Consider the following 7,648-nt stretch of genomic DNA (forward strand, 5'->3'; position numbering starts at 1 on the left):
ATTACCTCTTTCATTTCTGCGAACATAGAGGGATATTCACAAGGACCGGCGATACCTATCGCAAACGCCAGTTAGCGGCAGTTTTTCATTGCCGCCAAACCCTGAAAACTATCGTCATGTTAGCGGCGTATTGACAAGCCGTCACTACATGGCAATAGTATCAGGGAACAGCGGTGAAAACTGCCGCTAACACCAGTGCGAATGCGATAGGATATCCGGCTTTAGCGGGCGAAAACTACCGAAAGGCCCATTAGCGGCAAAAAAACTCATGTTAGCCAGCCCAAAGTGAGTTTTTTTTGCCTCTAATGCAAAAAATAACTTATCAGTCAACATCCAATAGAAAATAGGCATCAAAAACAAAACAAATTGCAGAATGGAGCTGCCTGGGCCAAGTGCAGAACACATCAACAACCCGTGCAAGCCACCCAACAACCAGGATGACCAGGATGAGAGCCAGGATGCCTCGCTGGACCGGTGTCTGGAGCCTGGATGCCTTGCTGGCCCTGCGTCTGGAGCCTGGATGCCTCGCTGGACCTGCGTCTGGAGCCTGGATGCCTCGCTGGACCTGCATCTGGAGCCTGGATGCCTCGCTGGACCTGTGTCTGGAGCCTGGATGCCTCGCTGGACCTGCGTCTGGAGCCTGGATGCCTCGCTGGACCTGCATCTGGAGCCTGGATGCCTCGCTGGACCTGTGTCTGGAGCCTGGATGCCTCGCTGGACCTGTGTCTGGAGCCTGGATGCCTCGCTGGACCTGCGCCTGGAGCCTGGATGCCTCGCAGGACCTGTGTCTGGAGCCTGGATGCTTTTCTGGACCTGCGTCTGGAGCCTGGATGCCCCACTGGACCTGCATCTGAAGCTTGGAGTAGGATACTGAGGAGCTGTGAAGTCGATGAGCCGTGACGGTAGACATTGAGGTGCCACTTTCGCCCATACCTGGTGGTGTAGTCTGGCAGGTCGCATGGAGACACGTTGCTGACCTGTGTGAGATGACCGCCTTGCGCACCTTGGAGCTGCTAATAGTAGAGGCGCTCCTGCGTCCCAATGTAGGGAGGTCTGTATTGCATACTACGATCCACCACTACACCGGGGTGCACGGAGTGGATTAGCAATGGTGGGTGCTGCCTCTCTGCATCACAGGCCGGATGAAGTGGGGCTGGTCCGGACGCTGTGGAGGGTGAGGCTTCTGAGCTGCGCGGAACTTGTGTGGCAGGAGCGCTGCAACCTCTTGCCTAAGGGGACCCTGCTTTATCATCTGAAGCGGGAGGTTTACCAGTGGACTTGGCAGCGGCTGGTGTACCCAGGCTTGCAAAATCCCACCTGGCTGAGGCTCCTGCTAGCTGACTCACAGATTTATAGAGAGTGCAGCGGATTGCACCACGGTGTCAATGTCCAAGTAAGGAGAAGGTGGGACTTGCAGTGCAGGACGCCTAGCGGTCGAGTCGCCCAGGCCTAGCACACGTAGATGATGCACACCCAGTGGCGGCACATACGCTATGGCAGAAGAGCATCACCAAGAGGAACAATCATCACATGATAACTTACTGATGTAGCCATGCTATGTTTCTTTGTGGTGGGAGGGTGGGTAGGTTCCTCCTCTATCTTATTCTGCAGATGTTCTTAGGCCATACTCAAGATCTGTGTGGGTGTTGCAGCAGGCCACGTGCTTTCGCTACTCTGTAACTTTGTGGAGGTGGGTGGCAACAATCCCTGAACTAGTAAGTGTCGACCTGTCTCAGTCGTCGAGTCCTGTCCACTATAGTCAATAAACACCTGGCTGAGGTGGGAGAAGTAGTCAGATGTAGTTTCCTCAGATTTTTGTTTACAAGCAGTGATGGCTGTCCAATCTACCTTCCAAACTGAAATTGTGGCCTTCAATTTTTTTACTATATTACCTGGCAGCTCTAAAATAGCTTCTGCAGGCCTTTCACCTGGTTTTCTATCCCTATCCATTGTTGTCAAATCTTCCCACTTATGCTTGAACAAGGCCTCATCGTCAACTTTCCTTATGGGTCTCCAAGTATCTGGGGGCAGAATTAACCCAAAGAACTGGTCTATGTCAGTCAGTGTCATTGTATAAGTAGTAATAACTGTGTCCAACCCTTCGTAGAATCCTGTAGGATTCTTCCGGGGGTCAGGCAAGTCCTTTTTGAAAGCTAAGATGTCAGCTCAAAGCCAAGGTGTGTACACCCAATTATATAATATCCTACTTTTGGCATGTGGACTATCCAGTCCCTCAGCAGTACCTGCCCCCGAGCTGGGACAAAAACTGGAGCTCCTTCCCTTATTGGTGCCATATGACCTCCAGTGGCACCTTCCTTTACTAATGGCTTTTCCTCTTCCTCCTGGTCTCTCCTTAGACCCTCTATCATTTGTAGCGTGAGTTCTAACAAACTGTTGCTTTCCTCAGCACTTTATCTCCCCTCTGTCAACTTACGATACAATCCTCTAACATGGTCTGCTGGTGTCACTTCGTGGTGTTTCTCATAAAGAAAGAATATTTCATAAGCAAATTGTTGTAAGAAGTAGCCCTTTTGAGGTGGTGCATAGGCATCATAAATAGTACGGATCTGGCTAGAGGTAAAAAGATCCTCTAGGCAGGTGCAAACTAGACCATCCAAGGCCTGTTTCTGTGCAGATGTGATGCGGGATGTGTGGGATCGAGCAGAAGATGTGGTCTCGGGGTCAGATTAAGCGGGAGGGACAGTGGGATCGGGAAGTAGGGGTTGGGCATTTTCGGAGGGTATGTTTCCATCGGCCGGCCGTGGGATAGGATGGGGAGGGACATGGTACGGTGGTGGTAATGGATGGAGGAGAAGCTCCTCTTCATGGGGATCTGCTCTCGCTAGTGGTGTATGACGCACAGGATACTGACCAGACACATTCAACCTGTGTTTTCTATCTGTATACACAAAGTTGGATGCAACTGTTTCCTGTTGTAATTCTATTAATTTCTGTGTATCGCTTTTTCTAGCCTCTTTCTATAACCTTGCCTGAGCCCATCTCTCTCTTTCAGCTCCCTCCTTTTTCCATTGGCCTAGGGCGTCAAACATAGCTTGTCGCGACCTTCGTTTAAAGAGCTGGATTTCAACAGCTTAAGTTTTGTGAGATTCAAAAAACTATATATGGGCCACTGAGTCTCTTTATCCTTGGATGTGTATTTATGCCATAATGAATTATACATTATGGGAGAAATACCGCAGGCATGTTTTTCTAGTTTCTTAAAAACGACTACAAATTTCAGAAAACTGGACAAACAGTACACTTTACCTGCTTAACGTTCGTTATTTGCAAATATCGAAATACCAAGTCAGGATAACTAGAATACCAAAAAAAAGGGTGCCATCAACAACGTTATCAAGCGGATTTACCCAGTAGGGGCATGCTTTTCTATGTTATCTTAAATAATATTTCTACAAATTTCAAAGGTCGTACAAAAAGTCCACAATTCCCGTTTATCTTCATTTTTTGCAAAGAGTGAAATTAAACAAACCAGACAACCAAAACCAAAAACCCCAATTTTCATATTTTACCCTAAAACACACCCCAATTTCCATATTTTACCCCAAACACACCCCAATTGCCATATTCTACCCAAAAACACACCCCAATTTCCATATGTTACATTCGAAACCCATACGCACCCGAAGAAGATTAAATTACCCCATCACTGACCTCACAATGCGTTGTAACCAAATGGCAATGTAAAGGCACTTGTGTTTTTTTTTTTTTTTTGACATTTGTTTTATTGTTGCATTAAAGTATACAAGTACAGTGTAAATGATCTACTGACGTGGCCTCAACATTCAGCCACGAACAGCCAAGCGCGCAACGTTTTCTTGTTTTTATACAACTGGTGCAAAATTACAATTTCCATGGGTAATCAGTGTAAATCGTACACACATGTTCGCAGGTCGGGAAGCAGCGAGTCTGCACTCCTAATGGGGCAATGGGTAACTGCAGGTATGTAGGGTCCCGCCTCGAAAGCGTAGGATCGAGGTCTGTACTGTTCATACAGTGGAGGCACCTAAGAACAAGGGGGACAAAACTGTGGGAGAGAAGCGTGTGGGCGCTAGCAGGGTCCAAGCAGGGGGATACTGGCGACGGGCGTCGGGGGGGGGGGGATTTTCACGGAGCCAGTCGGTCTACGCTCCGAGGGAGGGGGGGGGAAGGAGTGGGGCCGGGGGGTGAACACCCCACGTATATGCGGGCATCGAGGTGGGTGACCTGTAATATGAGAGTTTGATCAAGAAGTAGGAGGTACCGGGGGACGGTCCCAGGAGGGTAGATACCATGTAGAGGCTACTGGTTCTCAGGGGTGGGAGGGGGGGGAGGAGTAGGTGGTTCTTCTACATGTGTGGACTGCCGGAAGCTGTGGAGGAGCATGGCCCATTCCATGGATATGGGAATTTTACGCGCACCCCTGGCTTCTTCCTCTCTAAGGGCATCTTCCTCTGCCGCCGCCCATTTACCAACCGCGCCCTTCCATGCCGCTACAGAGGGACCCTCCGGGGAACGCCAGCGCATGGTTATACATCGGTTGGCCAACAGGAGTGCTAGGGACACGAAGCGCCTGTGTACCGGGTCTCGCTTAGGACCATGAAAGATGCCTAGTGCGCTGGACTCCCAGGTGGCTAGGGTAGTGAGGCCCGTTAATCCCGTCAGAGTGTCGTGCACCGCCCGCCAAAAGGGGTGAAGGTTGGGGCAACTCCAGAACATGTGTCGGAAATCTGCCGCAGGGGAGCAGCATCTGGGGCAGAGAAATGGTGTGGAGGGATAGAACTTTTGCAATCGCGCTGGGGTGAGGTATGCCCTGTGTAGGATATAGTATTGGATGTTCTTGAAGCGGGCGTTTCTAGAGACGCGTTTTGGGGCTTCAAGTGCTTTAGTCCATTCAGAGTCGTGCAGTGCGCGGCCTATGTCCTCCTCCCAAGTAGCCCGCAGAGTCGTAAGAGGAGCGAGTGAGAGTTCCCGGATGGATTTATATAACCAGGTGATTAAATGGCGTCCCACCCCCATATGTAGGATTGTATTTATTACTGGATGCGTGTCTGGCTCGCCAATGCAGAGATTAAAGTGGGGCCGGTATCCATCGAGTAGCTGTCTATATCTAAGGAATTGGCCTGGGGAGAGTCCGTATTCAGCGATCAGGCGGTCAAGCGATTTTAGCTGGCCTTCCTCGAAGAGCGATTCCAGATCCGTGATGCCACAGAGGGACCACTCAGCGAACAGCGGAGCGGTGAAGTAGGAGTCCTGCCTAGGGCTGCCTATCAGTGGTAGCAGCGGGGAGTATGGAGGTCTACCGGGGGACAACCGGTGGATCCGCATCATGCACCGGCGCGCTATCGCCACTTGAAGGGGGTATGTGCGCCGTGGCTTGGTGCCCGGGAGGAGAAGACGAGTGAGTTCTGGGGTTGCGATTCTGCCGGTCGGAGTGACTGTCTCCTGAGGGTAGCGATCCGCCGTCCAGTAAGATAGCCATTGGAGCTGTGCCGCGAGGAAGTATGCCTCGAAGGATGGAGCTCCGAGCCCTCCCTGTGTTGTGGGAAGTTGGAGGGTTTTCAAGGCAACCCTGTGACGACCCTCGCCCCAGATAAGGGTCCCTAGGAGGGAGTCGACATCGCGGAAGAAGGACCTGGGTGGTATAACCGGCAAGTTTGTGAAATGGTAAAGGAGTCGGGGGAGCATCACCATTTTAGCCAGGGCTATCCGTCCTATCGGGGCCAGCGGGAGTTTATTCCAGAAGGCGACCGTAGGGCGCAGACTAGCAAGTACTACGCGGTGGTTGCCCTCAAACATGGCTGCTGGAGAATGGTACAAGCGGACCCCGAGGTACCGGGGAGCCTCCGCGGACCACGAGAGCGTGTGCGGACCGAGCTCGACTTCTCGGGGGGGTAGGCTCGGGTGTAAAGGGTAGACTGTGGACTTGTCCCAGTTCACTCGGAGACCCGAGGCATCAGCAAAGTCCACCAGCGTCGCCCCTATGGGGGCCAGGTCCATTTCGATGTCTCGGACATATATGAGGAGATCATCCGCGTACATGGACACGCAATGTGTGTCATCCGCGAGAGGAATACCCCATTCCGCACCCTCCAGGCGCAGCCGAACCGCCAGCGGTTCGACCGCCAGCGCGAATAAGAGAGGCGACAGGGGGCACCCCTGCCTTGTGCCCCGCCAAACTCCGAATGCCGGTGATATGCGTTTCCCGATACGAACCCGAGAGGTGAGATCGGTGTACAGGAGGCGCGTGTACGCCATGAGTGTCGGGCCGATATTGAGTCGGCGCAGGACAGAAAAGAGATAGGGCCAGGTGAGGGTGTCGAACGCCTTCTCCAGGTCCATGATGAGACAGGCGGCGCGAGGAAATCGGTCACGCACCTGATCCTGAACATGGAAAACGCGGCGGAGATTCTGGGAGGTGTTCCTTCCCGGCACAAAGCCGCATTGGTCGGGGTGGACCAAGGGGCGAATGATCTGCGCGTATCGATCCGCAAGGATTCTCCCCAGGAGTTTACAGTCGGCCGACAGGAGCGTGATGGGGCGATACGACCCCATGTGAAGTGGATCTCTGTGGGGTTTGGGGAAGGTGACGATCACGGATTCTCGCATTGACTGGGGTAGCCTACCAAGATGAAGAGATGCCCCGAACACCCGTGAGAGGCGGGGGACCAACAGGGGGGAAAAGGACGAGTAGTATTCTAGTGGGAAGCCGTCCAACCCCGGCGCTTTATTGCGGGACATGGCCCGTATCGCCTGGGTGATGTCGGACGGGACAATCTTGGCGTCGAGGGAGCGCTTGTCGATGTCCGATATTGTGGGTAAAGTCAGGGGGTCCAGAAAATTGTCTACGGAGGACTGGGAGGGCTGGGTTGGGGCCTCGTACACCTGTGCATAATGACGTTGGAACGCCAGAAGGATCTCGGCCTGTGAGCGCACCAGCACACCGTCCGGGTTGATAATATCCGTGATGGGCTTGATTTCGGTGTCCTGTCTTGCCATCCAGGCTAGCAGCGCCCCTGCTTTGTCCCTGTCCTTATGCACTCTGGAGGCGTAAGCCCTAAAATTGTACTTCCGGAGGTCAGCGCAGGCGGCCTGGTATTCCGTCTTAGCCTCGGCCGTGAGTACAGCGTGTTCCTCCGAGTCGTCAGGTCGCTTAGTGAGTGCGGCCAGAGCCTGCTCCGAGGTTAGGAGTGTCCGCTCCAAGGTGCGGCGTACCCCCACCACCTGTTTGATGCATTCTCCCCTGGCCACCACCTTAAACGCGTCCCACTCCACTAGTACCGACGACGCCGTGTTTGCATTATGTGTGAAGTAGTCCTGTATGCTGGTTTTGTGTGTGTCTCTGAAGACTGGGTCGGTCAGGCAATCCTTAGGGAGGCGCCAGGTGGGGACCGGTGGGTGGGGGGGGCGCCAGGTTAGGCGTATAATGTGGGCGTCATGGTCCGAGAGGATCCGGCCTAGGTATTCTGTAGACGTGATCTTAGGGAGAATTGGTGTAGAACAGAGGAAGCGGTCCAGGCGGACCCGGAGGTTGTGTGGGATCGAGTGGAAGGAGTATATGCGAGCCAGTGGGTGTAGGTGTCGCCATGCGTCAGTGAGCGCCCAGTGTGTGACCCATGTCCTAAAGAGTTCTGCCTGCCGGGGGGCCGGG

Source organism: Lissotriton vulgaris, chromosome 1_1 (genome assembly GCF_964263255.1).
Source record: "Lissotriton vulgaris chromosome 1_1, aLisVul1.2, whole genome shotgun sequence".
NCBI lineage: Eukaryota > Metazoa > Chordata > Amphibia > Caudata > Salamandridae > Lissotriton > Lissotriton vulgaris.